The sequence below is a fragment of the Perca fluviatilis genome, chromosome 3 (assembly GCF_010015445.1).
Source record: "Perca fluviatilis chromosome 3, GENO_Pfluv_1.0, whole genome shotgun sequence".
Taxonomy (NCBI): Eukaryota; Metazoa; Chordata; class Actinopteri; order Perciformes; family Percidae; genus Perca; species Perca fluviatilis.
The window spans coordinates 18,147,298-18,166,307 of record NC_053114.1 but is presented as its reverse complement, the minus strand read 5'-3'; the positions used below and the strand labels follow the sequence as shown (position 1 = coordinate 18,166,307).

The 19,010-nt window shown below is 40.2% G+C and overlaps 1 long non-coding RNA gene across 1 annotated transcript in view; it reads right to left on the bottom strand.

Moving 5' to 3' along the window:
- LOC120555993 overlaps nt 1–19,010 on the bottom strand; it is a 176,374-nt gene that overhangs the window by 14,894 nt on the left and 142,470 nt on the right. The gene's annotated exons all lie outside the window — the stretch shown is intronic.

Below are 19,010 nucleotides of genomic sequence, written 5' to 3'. Positions count from 1 at the left end.
AAGAGGTCACCACCCTTTCATATCTCCAGATCAAAGGTCATATCATTGAGTACCATTTATCTTTAGTGGGTCAAGGTGCGTTAAGCTATTGTGATGAAACAGCTCTTGGTTCAAACAAATGATCTGCTCGGTGACGAAACACCGAAAACCAAGCCTGCCTTCACCTCTCTCACCTCAATTATTTTCCCTATTCACCTTCTGAGTGTGTTGGCTCCCAACACACACACACATCCACACACACTCCAATTAGTTCCTTTAACACATTTTGTATTTCCCCTTGACCCCTTTCCCTCCTTGCTAATAAAAACAGCATGACCCAGCAGAAGTATAAAATCTGATGCAATCACAAGTTAGAGAGCCAAAAAAGCCTAGTGTGTGAGATGTTTCAAAAAGAGCAGCGAGAATTATTTAATCAGCAAAACTAAAATAAAGCTGAAAGAACTACTAATACAGAGCCTCATTTAATTACTCATAATGGTGGTGGCCTCACGTTGCAAAAGATAAGCTTTTGCAAGTTATTTTAACTTGGATTGAAACTTATTTCAAAATATGTAAATGTAAAATATCACACTGTGTTTGCAGTTTTTGCCAGATTTGAGAATTTTCTCTTATTTAATCACAACTAGACCTGACATTTTTTTTAGCATCTAGCAAAGCCAGAAAATTTTATTTTTTCTCAAAAGACTTAAACTTGTTTTTGGATATAAAATCCCTTAAAATACAAGTACACATAATGAAACAGACACTTGTTTTGAGACCGTGGCACAGTTGGGCTTTTCTGTTTTGCTAGACTGTTTTATTCTTTGTTATATTAGACTGTAGTTATGGCTTTTCTCTCCATTGCCTAGATCATCCTCAGTTCTGCTGAGATTCACTTCCAGCTGTGTGCTGACAGGCCAAGTGCACAGTCAAACAGCTAAAAGGTGTTTTCCCTCCAGATGCACTGTGGGGGAAAGTTGCAAATTAGACTTTTTCATTCTATGCCTCTGTCTCTACACTGCTGCCCAGGTGGAAAATAGGAGTCATCCTTCTGAAATATTCAGATACTGTAAAACCATATACACTGCTAGGTTAGCCCCATCCTGTCTTTCCCACTTCAATGGACGCACATTTTGTTAGCCCGTTTACACTGTAAAATATGTTTACATTGTAAAACTAACGAAGGTAAAGTGTGCACGTGTGGTCAGAAGAGACACTAATACGGCCTATATTTTATATCATAAATAACAGATGTCATGGCGTAAACAGCAAACTCAATTATTCATCAGCCTCAATGCCTTAAAATAGGGATGATGAGGCAGAGGTTTAATTTTAGCTCACTATAATTTGCAGTGGAAATGGGAGGTTTCCAAACAGCCAAACCTCATTAGGAAACAGCATCATGACTTACTGTGGAAAGAGAGAGCCACAGAGACAAAAAGCCAAATATAAATTGGTGCTATCCTATAATTTTACTGGTGTACCTACTGCTGCATAGAAACGATCAATGGTGCCCTTCGAGAGCGAATCAAATTTTTATTTCGACAGCTTTTCCTAACAATGTGCTCCTGCTATCACACTTTGATGGTCATTAAGAACTAGCTTCAGGCACTGACGCATGGTGAACTGCAGCATAGTAGCACTACTAATACTATCAGTAAGTAATAAAGTTAAAATGGAATTTATTTAACAGCAACTATTTTATTCAACTAAAGCTAATTGTTCAATTAGCTGCATAAGTTCAATAATTGACAAAGCTAAAAAATGGACACGTCAACTTTGACTGGATATTGTGGCGCTCTGCAGAATCTAAGCTCTACATTATGCAGTCTGTGGTCCCCCTTTTTCTCCTTAAGGCCCTGCACAAACATGGTACACCCATGGGTAATTTCCAAACCGTCCTCACACAAAAACCGGCCGTATAGGTCGATTGTGCAAACAGCTCATAACGTTTGTTGTTAGGCGGCAACCTTTAGTTGTTGTAGTAATAATTGTGGGAGCAGACGAGGAAGTAAGGTGACAAAGTATAAGAGCACCAAACTCAAAGGGAAGGTTGGGTCCTGCATTTTAGCCTATTATAGTTTGACAATATAATTTAACAATATAATAACAATATAATTTTGACTAATAACGATAAATGCCGATAGAAACAAACTTAATTTAAAACTTCCTGAGGGCACTCCTCAGGGTGAGGCCCTGTGTAGTTAGTTTGGTTTAATGTATGAGATTAATTATAATGGAGCACACACTGAGAACTGTGAAGTTTATTTTCTCCTCCATTTGGACAATCTCCCTAGAAAAGTGATGTGCTATGCAGTACTATCGTCATACTGAACACAGTAGTAGTAGTAGTACTAGTAGTTGCAGATCAAGTGATGCCCTCTGGCCCAGAAAGACGATTTGCCATACTGTACATTACAAAAGAAACCGCTGTAAAACTAAGAACATTTCCTGAGCATCACATGCATTCAAATAATATGCTTTACTTATTACAACTATTAGTTAACAGTTTTTAAAAGCCTCCAAGAGCTGTGTGAACATATTGATTGTGCATCAATCATGGATGCTGGCAGTCAGCCAGGTTCAGCCAGAGAGAGAGACTAATGTGAATGCATTATGGCCAAAGACAGCAATATCCATTGGTATGAATGGGGCGCCATCTTGGAAGACCTTATCCAAATCTCATATTCCATCCATTATTTGGAAAGTATTTAAATATAGATAGCTGGCTACTTCCTGAAGGATATTAAATTATGAAGTAACTGTCTTACTGTTGTCATTGGCTAGTGCTTCATCACACCATTGTAGCTTGGAGAAAGTTTAAGACTGCCAGCTTGGATTTTAAGTGTTCTCCCACAGCAACCTTGTGTTGTGTGTATGCATGCAATGTTGGGGCACAAAAAGGAATAATTAATTTTACCCTTCAAGACAAGAGTTTTCTGTACAGAGCAAATCTAAAATCTTTAAATATTAGATAAATGTCTCACTGCCAACAAATCCTCCATTCCTTAAGGACAAAACAGGTGGATTATTAGTGAGTTCCAAAGCAACCCATATGCCTGATCCAAAGAACATTTGAGCAGGATTTAGCCGTGCTAGCGGCATAGGAATGGAAATATGGGTCAGTGGGTCGGTCAGTTGGTCGGTTACTTGGTTGGTCGGTCCACCACTTTCGTCCAGGCTGGAATATCTAAACTACAGGATGTATTGGCATGGAATTTTGTACAGATGTTCATTATCCACAGAGGATAAATCCTTGATGTTGATGATCTCCTATTTTTTCCTCTAGCATCACAATAAGATTGACATTGGTGGTTTTGAGTGAAATGTTATGCAATTCGGTTCAGACATTCATGTTCCACACAGTAATAACTTCTTGATTCAGTAACTTTTTAATTTACTACACTCAGGTGAACTTTGGGTTTTGAGCTAATTAGCACATGTTAGCATGCTGACATGAAGTTAAACTAAGATGGTGAACATGTGTAACTGCTTGACAACAGCATGCCAGCATTTTGGTTGTGATCATGAATCATCATCAAAACTAAAAGAACTGACTGAGCTTGTGGAACATGAAGTAAAAGCCAGTCAGCAGAGAGAGTCTGATAAGATCCCTTTGAATGACAAAGTAGTTCTGTATGGTAAGATGGCAGGTAAGATGTTTACCAAAAAGGGCCTTACAGATAAAGAAATACCAGTAAGTATCACATCTTTCTTGGAGAGAAGATCATCCAACCCTTTTATATAAAATAAAATGATGTGTACCATAAACATAACCGGCTATAAATCTCAAGGCAGAGTGATAGACTGAGTCTAGAGATTTAAGAGTTGAAGAGGATGCTTGTCTATATACATCACCATAGTCCAGGACTGACATGAAAACTGCCTCAACAACGCTTTTCCTACAAAACATGGGAAAGGTGTTTTTATTTCTGTAAAAAGGTGACCAGCAGCTACAACATGTTTATTAAAGGCTAAACTAACCTCTTTATGGTCAGACAATAGATATTTATTGACCTTGATCTGGGTAGGAATTGAGGAGAAGTTGTTATTTTTATTAGAATTTACAGCCTTCCAAAAATGTGCATTTTTTTAATATGAGCTAGAGACTAAGTCCAGAAAGTATTCAGATTTGGCTTCCCTCACCATAGATGTGCACCTGTTTCTGAGTTGTCTAAAAACCGTCCAATCGGAATTACTGCCAGAGCCTCTAGTAAGGGACCAGGGTTTGTTTCTCTCCATTAATACATTTAGATACGTCAGTGGTAAACCAGCGGTTCGATCTATTTTTTTACTTGGTGCTTTTTAAAAGGAGCATGTTTGTTTATGGCTGAGAGAAAGGTCTTGATTAAATAGTCCAAAACCAACTCAGTATCTAGAATTTCACATGTACGATGACTATCACTATGATGGAGATCATTTAAAAAGGCTTGTTCATTAAAAATTTTAAAGCGGTGCTTTACAGTAATTTGGGCTGGGGATCTCTTTAGGCGAATACTCCTGATACAGGCCACCGGGCAGTGATCACTAATTCCAAGGTCAAATACACCGGCAGAAAATGCTTTTTATTACTTTTATTGGATAGAATTAAATCCAACAACGTTGAGTTCAGAGGTTTTTTAGGTTTGGTCTTGTAGGCTCCGGGATTAGCTGTGATAGGTTAAGACAGACTGATCTCATGAAGTGGCGTATGTATGACACGCCAATTCGTATGCCATTTTGGCATGTTATCAAGACGCATACTCGCTTTTTGGCGTGATTATCAACGCCGTTTGGCCTCCATTGACTTACATTACCTTGCGATTGCGTGTGAATTTACGCCGTAGCGAGTAGTATGAAAGGGCGAAAATCCGCATAGGGAGATTGGTCCAGGTGGTGGATGGGTCAAACACAGGACTTTCACCCAGGAGACCGGGGATTGTGTCCCACGTGTCACGTTTCCTTCGTGTCCTGTGTTTGTCACGTTTCCTAAAGTCATCCGTCGCTTTGTTCTTTTCCTAAATCCAACCGTGTTCTTCTTTTTCTAAACCTAACCGGTTCTTCTTTTCCTAAACCCAACCTGCGTGTCATGTTTCCTAAACCCAACCGTAGCTTTCTTCTTTTACTAAACCCAACCGGTTCTTCATTTCCTAAACCCAACCCGTCCGCTGTATACGGCGCTCAAAATGCGTACAGATAACACGCCACTTGGCTCATCCAGTCAGCCGCATGGAAAGCATAATGGAGGACAACTCAAACACAGAGTCCGAGTCAACTGAGCAACTGAGCAGTGTCCCTTGTCTGGAAACATTTTGCTTCAGAAAAGATGATTAAGAACAACGTGATTAATTATCGTTTATTTATCGTTATCGAGGTAAAATGTGCAATTAATCGTGATTTTGATTTTAGGTCATATTGTGCAGCCCTAGGCTGACATTATGACCGCAGTGACTCAATGGAGCCTGAGTGATCCGTAACTGTCAAGACTCTGCTCTGCTGAAAAGGAAAGAAACAAATATGTTTCATATTCCCCGTGGTGCACACCACCACGCTCACATCCATTGTGCCCACACATGTGTGAAATTAAAGCTATCACGACTTTACATCTGACTGAGAATGCTATTTCTCTTGATAAAACATTTCAGCAGCAGAAGTATCAGTGAAGACACATTTTATGCTTTGATTGCCTGCAAGTCACAAGGGCAGTAGTGTAGGGCTGTCAATCTTGGCCAAAAATGATGCTCCTGTGGCCGGGTTGGTTCAGTGGGTAGAGCAGGGCACATATACTGAGAGGTTTATGCCTCGACGCAGAGGTCCAGGGTTCAAATCCGACCTGTGACGATTTCCTGCATGTCTTTCTCACCTAGCTGTCCTGTCAAAATTAAAGGTGGAAAAGCCCAATAAAATAATCTTTAAAAAATGATGTTCCAATATTCCTTCTGTAAAAGACATAGGTTTGAATTTAGAATTTTTGTAACCGCCCTACAATAGTATAGTCTACGTTACGCAGGTGTACGCCCTATACCCACAAAGAAAGCTCCAGGATTTCTGTATACCCACTTAGAAATGTGCAAGGATTTGTAACAACATAGTTTTGTGCTGCTCAGAGCAGACAGCTGTTCGCGATCAGTGCAGAGAGTAAAGTTGGTAGTAAATGTACGGGGTAAGTATTCTGATAACACATACCCAGTCATTTGGAATGCCCTTAATTATGTGCAAATGCATGTACTGTATGTGTTATTGAGTGTGGTGGTGCTTACGGGGTGGACGGGTGTGTGCGATTTTGGGGGGACTACACCACAGCACAAGGGTAATAGCAACAATATGCATCTACGTGTACGGTAGGTGGTGTCAACAAATAGAAATGGAGGGTGAGCAAATGTGAGTGTGTGCACGCACATGTACACCAGCTTGCCTATGTATGTATGTGTATCCATATTCATTAGAAGTGCGGAGGAGAATCCAATAACGATTGTGTCAGTTGAGATTAAAGAGGTTGACCTTTGGTGACTTCAAGTGTAGCAGGGGTGTGTGTGGCAGGGATGTGTGTGTGTGGTGTGTGTGTGTGTGTGTGTGGTGAAGTAGAGGAAGAAAGAAAAGGGAGGGAGGGGAAAAGGGACACAGGAATGTCACCAGCAGAGATAGACATTGCCTCATCCAGTGTGGCTTTCCCCAGGTAACACTGGTTTGTTTTTTTCAGCAGGTGCTATGCAAGCCGTTCCTTTGACACATGTGGGAAACAATGGGAATTGACAGAAGATCCTCATATTTATTCTGAGGTTGAGTTTCAAAGTAACAGAGAAAGGAAATAAAAATAACTCAAAAAGAGCAAATATCTACAAGTGTTTGAAAAAATGAATTTGCTTATGAAACAAGATGCATTAAAAACTGCATTAATTGATTCTTTTTGGAACAAGCTGTGAACAAAACATTATTATCACCTCATAAAGTTGTTATGGAGAATGTGTTGGAGAACAATGCTCTTGAGGGAAATATCTGGCTCTTTTGCTACTCCTTTATGTACACCAGCTAGTTGCTAACTTTGTCTTTCTGGCATACAGTGGGTTTATCAGAACTTTTTCACTGAATACAGATGCCTGCTGCAGACGGAAACGAAGTTGATAAGAGAGGTGTTTGAAAATCAAAACAATAAGCTGAAAGATGTCCGTGGGATCATCAAGGAGAGCTTTGCAAATAAGTCATTTAGATCCATTGTTATTATTGAACACATGATTAGTTCAGCTTTAAACAAATTATATACAATTGAAAAATGTCATATTATATCAAGACATTTTACTGGGTTTGCTTCTTTTACAGGTAGATATTATTTCACGTACTGTTCAAATTTCCACTGCAGCAATCTCTTTCAGTCTTCTCCATGAACACGGTTGGGGAAAGTGAAAGTGAGTCTATATTGGGAACGGTTAATGGAGTTTCAGCTTGGATCACACACAGAGAATGTCAAAATGACAAAGAAAGTACTTTTGAGCACTGTGCAAGGCCCAAATTAGCACTCAGGTAATCAAAAAGTGTCTGTGTTTATTTGAGTCAGTTAAATGGGTGGAACAGGTTGGTCATTATGTTGTGGTTGTAGAAAAAGAGTAGAAAGAAAGTAAGGCTGCATTTCCACCTGGTATTAAAATCTGATCTGAGTGATCTGATAACAAGTGGACAGCTCTAAATATGTGTGTTAACACCTGGCAGTAGAATGTGTCTCCAAATGCATCCTGATCTGAGCACTTGTGATCCACTCTATATGCAAATAAACATGTACATAATTTCCGTTTGCACCAGTAGGCTGGTTGTGTGTGTGTGTGTGTGTGTGTGTGTGTGTGTGTGTGTGTGTGTGTATACACATTTCTATGAGAGGCCGTATAGGAGGTAATTCATACTTCTGTCTTACACACTATCAATTTACATATCTCAAAAACCTATATAATTTATGTATGTGAGAGGGTTGTGGTATGTGAGAGTATAGTAGTGTGTGGTGAGAGTATAGCATGTAGTGAGTAGTTAGTAGTGTACTTGGTTTTTTTTTTTTTTTTGTGTTTTTTTTTTAAAAGTTTTCTACATGCTAGGTTTAATTTATTTTTGGTGTTCTTTGTGTATTTTTTTAGAGCAAGAGGAACCCTTGCAATATTGTGGACAAATTATTCCCCTTCTATTGTGTTTCTCATGAGTGCTCAGACCCATTTACCACCGCAAACACATGCATTACTGCGGGTCCGTTGAAGAGGATTTTAAGTATTTTTGATAATTATAGAATTAATATACATTATTATTGTTGGTGAATTATATTGAAGAGATGTTGTAATAACTCACATTTCTAATACATTATAATGTTTGTTTAACAATTGAATGAATAATCATTTGATGAAGAACTTGTCAATGTTTTATAACCTTTATTAATTGTTGACACTAATGAAGTTGCCACTGATAGAGTACTAGGCTCAAAAATAATTGAATGTATTGTAGTGGGTTACAGTTTCTAGAATTCTGTTCATAACTGTTTAATTGAAAATAAAGTATTTTCTGGAACAACAACATTGAAGTCTCAAATGTACTTTGGGGGCGGGGCTTCATTCATTTCAGCGTTGTATCCTAACTAAAATGTTTGCATTGCTCTGCACTGTTATACAGCAACCCCGAAGCCCGTGTAAAAGATAGAAATTAAGGTCCCGTCGGGTTCGGACAAAGATCTTCAGCTCTACACCAAAGCTTCCCTGATTGGCATCCTCTTCAAACTGCTGGTTAATCAAGAGCAAGAAAGAGATGTCAAGTATAACCATTGAGCTCAGAAATTATCTTTCAAAATGACACTTTCATGCCCAAATTGTCAGTTTACCTCACAATTCTCTGAACACACCACAGTGTATCAGTGAAAAAATAGCAATGTTTTCCTCATAACCATATACTTCACAAACAATAACTGACTTGAAAAAGAAACTAAATAAAATAAGAATAAATGTTTTTGTCCAAAAGGTTGTTTTTTTCCTTAAAGTTTCTGCTGCTTGATTTGATCTTGTTCTCTGGTTGGTGCTACTGTACTTTCAAAGCAGCAAGCCCAAAATATAATTTAATGGCCCCTTTAGCCAATGAGGAAGTGAGAATTTACTGTCTCCTGATTGATCAACAACTTTTAATATATCTAAATACTATACACACATATAACTCATTTATCTCTCACATACACTACTATACCTCTCACATATACTACTATACTCTCACACACACTACTATACCTCTCACATATACTACTATACTCTCTCACACACACTACTATACTCTCTCACACACACACTATACTCTCACATACACTACTATACTCTCACACACACTACTACACTTCACATACACAACTATACTCATAAATATGTAAATTTTAAGTGTGTGTTGTATAGTGGTGTATATGCAAGATTATGATAGTGTGTGTAAGACAGAAGTATGAATTACCTCCTATACGGCCTCTCAGTTGTTACACTCACATAAATCATACGTTGGAAACGTACGATGACTAATGAAATAGCGCTGCCCACAGTCTGTCAGGCAGGAGAGAATGAGGCCTTAAAAAAGTTATTTTACATTTCATGTTTGCTTATAGAAGTTGGGTTAAGTAACTGCTAATGACAATATAAACATAATAATTCCTGATTTTGCTGATTCACAATAAAAGCTTTTAAATAACGGGGGCTTTAATTGTAAAGAATTTATAGGAAATTAAACCATTTTAAAGCCACAGATTTAACCACTCATGCTACGTTTACACGTGGCCGGCTATTTTCATAAACGGACATTTCAACCTCTCGGTTTTCAGAAAAGTGTTTGTTTATATGTACCCGTGTATATATATGCCGTCAATGCAGTCAAGAGCACGCCAGGCCTGTAGGTGGCAGTGTAACGAGAAGCTCAAGCCCACGTTAGCGTTATCAGAATCCCAACAATAGCAACAACAGCAACCAATCACGTCCTCTTTCTCTCTCTCGGCTGCCTAAACCTCCGTTTGTCTCAGTTTACATGCAAACGTGCAAACGAAGATTTCCAAAATCTCCACGTTGGCCGGAGTTTTTAGAAATAATCGTTTTCTGTGATAAAAACAGGGTTTTCGTGTAAATGAGAGGCCAAACCGCAGGAAAATATCTGCGTCTTCACTTCGTGTAAATGGGGCCTCAGGCTCACTGGCTTCTAATTAGCAAAAAAAGAATGTAAGAACAGGAATGTCTGTATTAATATAATATGTATATATACTGTATATATAATATAATTAATAGATTTCCATAACCATAGTAACTGTTTTGGAAATTGTAGTCCCTTAGACTACTCGTTACTTTGGAAAGTAAACATATTACAGTAATTTATTACTAAGTAATGCGTAACTGCTCAACACTGGTAATTGTATACTGACGGCTGCCTTCTCCAGGCAACCAGCGGGGCACAGAGTTCCAGACAGCAGGGAATATAAGAGCAGGCAGCACCGGAACAAAAACACATCCCCAATAGTATGATATTCACTCTCAGTGGTTTCTTTGACATGATAAATACTTTGAATGAGTAAATAGTTCCACTCACAGTTGAGTAGGCGGTCCTTAATGTGGCCCATACTGTAGAACACACTGATCCTATCTCAACTGGCAGTAACAACCATCCTGAGTGATCGGATCACAAGTGGACAGCTCTAAGTACAGGTGAAAACTCTCTGAGGACACATTGATATAGGATCTTAAAAACCCCATTCAGAGGTGGTTTGAGCTGCTTATGTCCACATTCTAACAGCTGTGAGAATAACAATGCGTCCTGGGCCATATTAAGGAGCGGGGGGAAGTGAGATTCGATCATAAGTTGTTACTCAAGACGCATTTGGGGACACATTCTACAGACAGGTGAAAACACACGCACCTAGAGCTGTCCACTTGTGATCCAATCAGAGAGGGGGTTGTAGCCGATTCTGTGGTCTGTCCTGGGACCAGTGGTTTCTGGCAGGGACCAGTGGTCACAACCACTAGGGGCGCTAGAGACACTGGTCGCGACCAGCTCCTCAGTGGTCTTCCCTGTGGTCCCTGTGGTCTGTGAAGCGGCTTTAGTATTTTCTCCCCTTTCCTGTCGTTTTGGCAGCACTGTTAGCTAGATAAATGTCAGAGATCACAATCTTTTGTCTATAAAATACACTATATCATATATATTATGATTATTATTGTTATTATTATTGATAATGGAGATCCGTGTGGTCAGGACCAGCTGTTCTCTGGCACGGACCGGCTGGTCTCTGCCACGGACCAATGGTCACAACCACTAGGGGCGCTAGAGACACTGGTTGCGACCAGTGGCACAGCGGTCATGACCAGCTTCTTACTGGCACAAAGGGAACTAAAATTACTGGTCCTGACCACCTCCTCTGTGATCTGTTCTGCTGTTTGGACCAGTTGAGTGATCTGTGAAGTGTTTATTTTTAATACAACTTTTCACGTTTCTCAAAGCGTGAGTAGAATCGCCTAATGTGAGAAGCCATAATCGTTTGTCTATCCAATGCTATTGATCACTATTATTAATAGAAATCATAATAACAATGATTAAATTATTATTAGTCGTAGTTGTATGAGTAGTACTATCGACTATGCAGGTCCATGTCTTCCTGACTGGTTTAAACTTTACCAATGTTTTGCATTTTAAAAGCTTGTCACATTACCCTTTGTATCAAATACAGGTAGTGGAGGAAACATTTTGAGTTGACTGACAAAGCAACATCAAATGAAATACAAAAATGTAAAAGTTCAATTAAAAATTCAACTTAAGTAGCATACAGTACAGTAACAAAAGTAACAGTCGAATCATCTTCATCCAGCACCTGATCACCTGATCGTTCAAAGGATTTTTTCTGGATAAAATCTGGAAAACCCTCAAATCTCGCCAGGATGTCAATTGTGGCCTGCATAATAGAAAACATTTAAGTTCATGACAACATAGGAAAAAATAAACAAGGAAGAGGACAGATTATAAACATAAAATAATGGGTTGGAATTATATAGGACTTTTCTGGGCACTGAAAGTGCTTTAAAGAAACTATTATCCTCTCTTGCTCTCTCTCTTTATATATATATATATATATATATATATATATATATATATATATATATATATATATATATATACACACATAAAGAGATGCTATTTTCTGATTGGCCAATGGGTCCTGATAGGGCCTCTTGTGGCTTTATAAGCTATTTATTACTATTACATTTCTTCTTCTTCTTCTTCTTCTTCTTCTTCTTCTTCTTCTTCTTCTTCTTCTTCTTCTTCTTATTATTATTATTATTATTATTATACATTTGGGGCTTATATTCAATGACATTTCAGTTAGGCTATAGTCAAAGACACACAAGATGGCTCAAATCTAAAAAGAGTCTCATCACGTAAGCATATCTCGACGAATAACAATGAAAACAATAAAAGTCAAAGATTACTTACACAGATCGAGGATGTACTGCAGACCCCTCTAACCTTAAGAGGCCAAATCTCTAACATATAATTCAATTATGTTCAGTTCAGTTCACTTCAGTCACTTTATTATCCCAAATGGGAAACTTGATATGCAGTCAGAAGTGAAAGATAAAAAGAAACACATTCAAGCCACCTACAAATAGAGGCAACAATGCAAGACATGAGTACAAAAAAGATTTCCTGTGTAATACACACAACAGAATTTATCACCACTGGAACAATCTCTAAAAACAAAACAAGTACTACATTACATGTGCAAATTAAGCTGAGTTATTGCACATGGGACAAAGGAGTTTTTACCCCTACTGGTCTTAAACCGAGGTACTCTAAATCTGCGACCTGATGGGAGTATTACAAACTCAGAGCGAAGGGGGTGGTTTGTGCAGTCTAATATAGACCGGGCCTTGCGTAGAACTTGCTGGTCAAAGATAACCATCAAGGGGGACTGTGAAAACACCTTACCAGCCACCTTTACAATATGGCTGAGGTGGTTTTTGTCCCTGATATTAAGTTTACCGTACCAAGCAATCATGGCAAACATAAGAACTGATTCAATAAAAGATTTATAAAATAAGGACTTCATTTTCCTATCTACATTAAATGTTTAACTTCTAAGGAAGTACAAACGTTGCTGTCCCTTCTTACAGACTGCATCACAATTCACATCAAACTTCAGGTTTTTATCAATGACAGTTCCCAGATACTTGTACTGTTCAACAAACTCAATTTCAGTTCCCTTAATGAAAGTCTTAGATGGTGGGAGGAATACTTTCCTAAAATCAATGACCATATCCTTGGTTTTCTACTCTCTGAAACTCTGCCTTAACATCATGGGCATCAAACATCTGGCTCGGCTTTGTGGAAGAGGAAGACTCTTTGCATATTTCTCTAAGTTGTTCTGTGAAGTCATGAGTCTCAAATCTCACTTTACTGTCTATCAAAGCAAAATGGGAAGAAGAGTTAGGGATAAATATATCAGATGCTATATGGGACAGAGCTCTAAGCTGGGTGAATGCGACCGCTTCTTGTGCACGTTTGAATTTGATTCAGTTTAAAGTTCTTCACCGTATGCACTACAGTAAGGTTAAACTGGCCAAAATATACTCTGACATGGATGACATCTGTGAAAGATGTAGAATGGACAGAGCAGATTTACTTCACATGTTTTGGTCATGTTCCAGGTTGAGAGAGTTCTGGGCTTCAATATTTAAGGTCTTAAATGAAGCATTTGATTTAGATCTACAACCTAGCCCTACAATGGCCGTGTTTGGGGTAAAAGGGGGTGATATTGTAATGTCCAATGGGAAGGAAAGTGTTGTTGCTTTTGTCACCTTAATAGCACGACGGAGAATACTACAAAAACATCTACACCACCAAAAGCCTCCACATGGCTTTCTGATATTATGATGTTTCTAAAAATAGAAAAAATCAAATACTTTCTTAGAGGATCAACCAGAACATTTTACAAAAACTGGGACCCTTTACTGGCTTACTTTGAAAGACTTACTACACGTCCCTCTTAATAACTGTTAAGATTTGTAAACCACACTGATTACACTATTTGCTATCATGAGTAATAGAAGAAAGGTGTTTTTTTTATTTTTTATTTTTTGTTTCTTTAGCTTTCCTTTCCTCAGCACAAGGGTTTGTTGTGGGTGGGATGGGGTTAATTGAAAGAGGTCTTGTTATAATTGACATTGTAATGTTGCACTGCATATTGTATCTTCTCTAAAGCAATAAAAATACTTGTAAAAAAAAAAAAAAGAATGAGCATATGATCAATATGATCACACCTGGCATCAAAATTGGAAATGACATCTTATTGGCCAGGAACTGAATCACCAACCGTTTACTTCATTTCATTAGTTTAAAGGCAGTGGCCATGCAGCCATGGCATGATCGAAAAACCAATTGAAAATTAATCTTCAATTCTCTTCAAAAAAGAGTTAGGGTAAGTGGTCGTGATCATTGATGATGGAAGACACGGACCTGCATAGTCGATAGTACTACTCATACAACTACGACTAATAATAATAATTTAATCATTGTTATTATGATTTCTATTAATAATAGTGATCAATAGCATTGGATAGACAAACGATTATGGCTTCTCACATTAGGAGACTCTGCAAACACTTTGAGAAACGTGAAAAGTTGTATTAAAAATAAACATTTCACAGATCACTCAACTGGTCCAAACAACAGAACAGATCACAGAGGAGGTGGTCAGGACCAGTAATTTTAGTTCCCTTTGTGCCAGTAAGAAGCTGGTCATGGCCGCTGTATAACTGGTCGCAACCAGTGTCTCTAGCGCCCCTAGTGGTTGTGACCACTGGTCCGTGCCAGAGACCAGCTGGTCCGTGCCAGAGACCAGCTCGTCCGTGCCAGAGACCAGCTGGTCCTGACCACACGGATCTCCATTATCAATAATAATAACAATAATAATCATAATATATATGATATAGTGTATTTTATAGACAAAAGATTGTGATCTCTGACATTTATCTAGCTAACAGTGCTGCCAAAACGACAGGAAAGGGGAGAAAATACTAAAGCCGCTTCACAGACCACAGGGACCACAGGGAAGACCACTGAGGAGCTGGTCGCAACCAGTGTCTCTAGCGCCCCTAGTGGTTGTGACCACTGGTCCCTGCCAGAGACCATGGTCCTGGGACAGACCACAGAATCGGCTACAACCCCTGCTGTCCAATCACTCAGGACAGATGTTAAAACCAGGTCAGAACAGCCTCACTTCTATAACAATGTGGTCACATGTGGCCTAAACCACCTCCGAATATAGTCCTGAGTGCATTTCCAGCTGTATTTAGAGTTGTCCATTTGTGATCGGACCACTCGGATCATCGGATTTTAATACCAGGTGAAAATAAGGTCTACGAAAGATGCAAATGGGAAAGCTGCTTCTCTACAGTATGATCATATTAATGTACAGTAACTGTGCTGTAAATACTCCCCTTGGCGCTTCTGTGAGTTCTAGCACACATGCCCACAAATGCACACATATGCGGCGACACCTTAAGAGTGCAATAAGATCTTATGTCAGCTTGTCAGATGATTCTCAGAGTGTCTGTTTCATAATTATGCCATGAATGGCCTTTGTTGCCACACATAAATACAATGGCCCTCATTTACGAAACAAACGTACGACAGAAAACAAACATAAAACTGGTGTACGGTCATCTCCACGCAAAGCTCGGCATTTATCAATATGGACTTGAGCGGAGGCTACGATCAAATCTCACATCAAGTTTAAACTCGTAAATTTTCGAGTCAGTGTGGACTTGCATATAATCCGTTTAACAGGAGGAGAAGTCATCTGTTCATCACTTATCGCCAATGGCAGATCTGGCTCTTTCAGAAGACCTCTATGTGCCGGTACAACAGTGCACACGTACGCACACGGGCCATGGTGGAGTGCTGCATCAGATAAAGGGCAGATAGCTCTACTTGCATCAGCGGGGGACCCTACTATACATGCCAGAAAAAGTGCAACATTGTTTTAGCCTGTGGGGTTCTGCACAACATTGCGCAGGAAAACAGGGTGCCATAAATGTAGTAATGGAGTTCTGTCAGGTCCATTAAGTCAAGAACACACATGACAATAAAAATGATTTAGGACATTTTTAATGAATAAATTGCAATAGTTGATAAATTCTGAATTAAATTTTGGCGGTATGGCTCTGTTCATGGAGTCCTCTGACCTTTCATGAGCACCATGAAATAGCAGAGAGTCAGAGGACAGCAGCAGCATTAGGGAACGTTCACACAGTTTAGGACTGGGAGAGCTGAACTATTCCCCCACATGAACAGAGCAGCAACGATGACATAAAAGCAAATGCCACGTTATACACGACAAGGAGGAGCCGGGGAGGAGGTGGGCGGCAGAGAGGCGAGCAGCAAACTGTTAGGAGCAAACTGAATCTGCTTTAAATAGGGCGCCCTGTTTGAGCGTAGCCATTTAGCAGCGAGGGGAGTTGACCAACTGATGCGCTGATGCAGATCAGCTGATGCAGCTCAGCTGGAGCAGATCAGCTGATGAGGCCGTGTTGTTGGCCAATAGCGTTAGCAGCATCTTGACTACTTGGCCTGCCAGAACTGACGCTGACGCTCAATTAAGATGACTCGATGCCCAGAGAGCAGTGTCCAGCACAGCCCCAACTGGGGCTATATGAAGGAGACAGGATATTATTTCTCACTTTAAAAAGGTATAGGGCCTTATCTTGCACCTAGCGCAATTGCCTTTGTACACCGACACATGTATCATTCCTATTTTGCACCCAACGCACAGTGGACTTTTCCCTCCACAGACGCACATCGGTAAATTAGGGAATGTATTTGCGCTCCCGGGGGCGGTTCAGCGAAAAGAGGAGGCGTGTTCAGGCGCAAACGTTCCCTGGTGCTATTTTGCAGTTTCAGAAAACAATTCCCCCACAGACTAGGAAAAACCTGGTCTAAAGTCAGTGGCACTAGTCTAAAGTCAGTGGCGCGTTATTCAGATGCTATTTTAGGGGCGCATGCTTGGCCATAATGTAGCGTGTGCACAACGCGCATACACTTTGCTTCTCTCATCTACACGGACGCAGCAGTTCCCATTTTTGCAAACCATACATAATTACAAGGAAAAATATTACTGAAAATGCGCTTCAGGTGTTTGGATAGATCAGGAGGCACTTTACAGTACAGTCCTCAAAAATCGCAGCATTCTTTGTGGCTTCTCTATTTCCATAAATCATGGATGTGTTGATGACATAAATGAGGAAATATTAGAGGACTTAAGGAGACGTGATGTTGAACTACTGCGGGATTGGACACTCCGGCAGGATCTGGTCCGGGAGTGGCAATGCGCGATGCGCTCCTGGTGGAGCGGGTGGACGGAGATGGAGTGGGGGTAGGAGGAAGGGGCACAACAGGAGCAGGTGGTGCGTTTGGAGGCCCACGCTCCATGGCTGCAGCAATCCTCTCCAGACTTGAGGAGATGCGCCCGAGAGGCCACAGCAACATCGCAAGATGGGCATTTATTACTTTGCCGCATCCTGGACAGCTCCCGCTGGCGTACGGCAGGCAAATCCGCCGTCATAATAGCAATCCGCCATGGAACAAGCGCGCCTGCTCTTAAAGGGAATGTGAGATGACGCTCTGATTGGTTTATTGCACGTTACGCCCAAACCACACCTAGCTACTTCAGACCAACCCATTTTAGATTTGCGTCGGGTGCAAGAGTAATTTATCCCGCCGGTATAATAGCAACAGCGCCCGAGATCCGCCCACAAAGCTACTTGCGGTTCACGTTTGATACTTGCGTTTCAGATCGTTAAAATAGGGCCCATAGCGTTATGTTTGGCAGTGATATTCAATACAGGAAACATGACGATGCGCAACATTTTTATTTATTCTTCAGGTTTTCATTTCTCGTTTAACGTGTCGTTAATGTCCACAAGTGAACAATTTATTTCTGCCATTGACCAACATATTTCGGCTTGTTTTTCCAGCCCCTCTGCTGTCAGGGTCGGGGTGGTTGTCCAGCACGGGGGGCGGAGGACACGCGCTCTCCCTCACAGCTCACAGTTGCCTGACTCTGACTCATGAAAAAAACACGAGTAAAATAAAAGACACTGCATGAACTCCGCTGTGTGTTTATTAAAATAAAGGTACACCTACATGGAGGCCTATAAGATCGCAATATAAGCCTGTATATTACTATTAGGACTATAGCATACATATGTCAAGGATGTATAAATTAAATAAACTTCAGCTGGAGTCCGATTTACTATGGCAACACTGTTGTCCGCATCAGTGATCTCTTTCCATTCCGCATTCTTTCTACAGCCTTTAATACCAGTTTTCAGGCTGCCAAATAGTACACGTTAGTGCAAATGAACCTGAGATATCAGGGTTTCAATCCCCACCTCTGAAAAGTTCTACTTCTTAAATTGTAGGGGCGAGGCCTCAAAACCGAAAATATATTGGGGTGTGATATTTAAATTACGATTGTTGCATTACCGCTGCGTTTATCAATGTACGACCATTCTAACACTCTGATTGGTGTGATACGAACGTTTCATGAATCACAAGCCTGTTGTAAGATGATTTCTGCGCTCATATCTGCGCTGGTTTCTACGTTAGATTGATAAATGAGGGCCAATAACGCAATATTTGTGCTGTGTATGCATTGAGCTTGAGCTGACTCTTCTGTGACCTTTACCTGCCCTGCTCCACTATTGCAGTGAAAAGAATAAAGTGAAAGTGACTGGTGAGAATCAATTGTCTCCTCTCATCAGACACATGCATGCAGAGAAACCGATACACACACTCATTGCTACAACCATCATGCTAATGTAGGTGGAGACATGAAGTCAGCGCTTGTCCCCTGGAGTCTGGGCAGCCAATGTGTCTTCGGTCAGACAGCCTGACATTCAGCACAGCAGTAACTCATCGATTCACAGGAGAGAGAGAGAGAAACCACGAGAGAGATGTGGGGGATTCGAGGAGGTTGTGGAGGAGGGAGAAGATAGGCTGCAGGGCTGATTGAATGATAGCTAGCT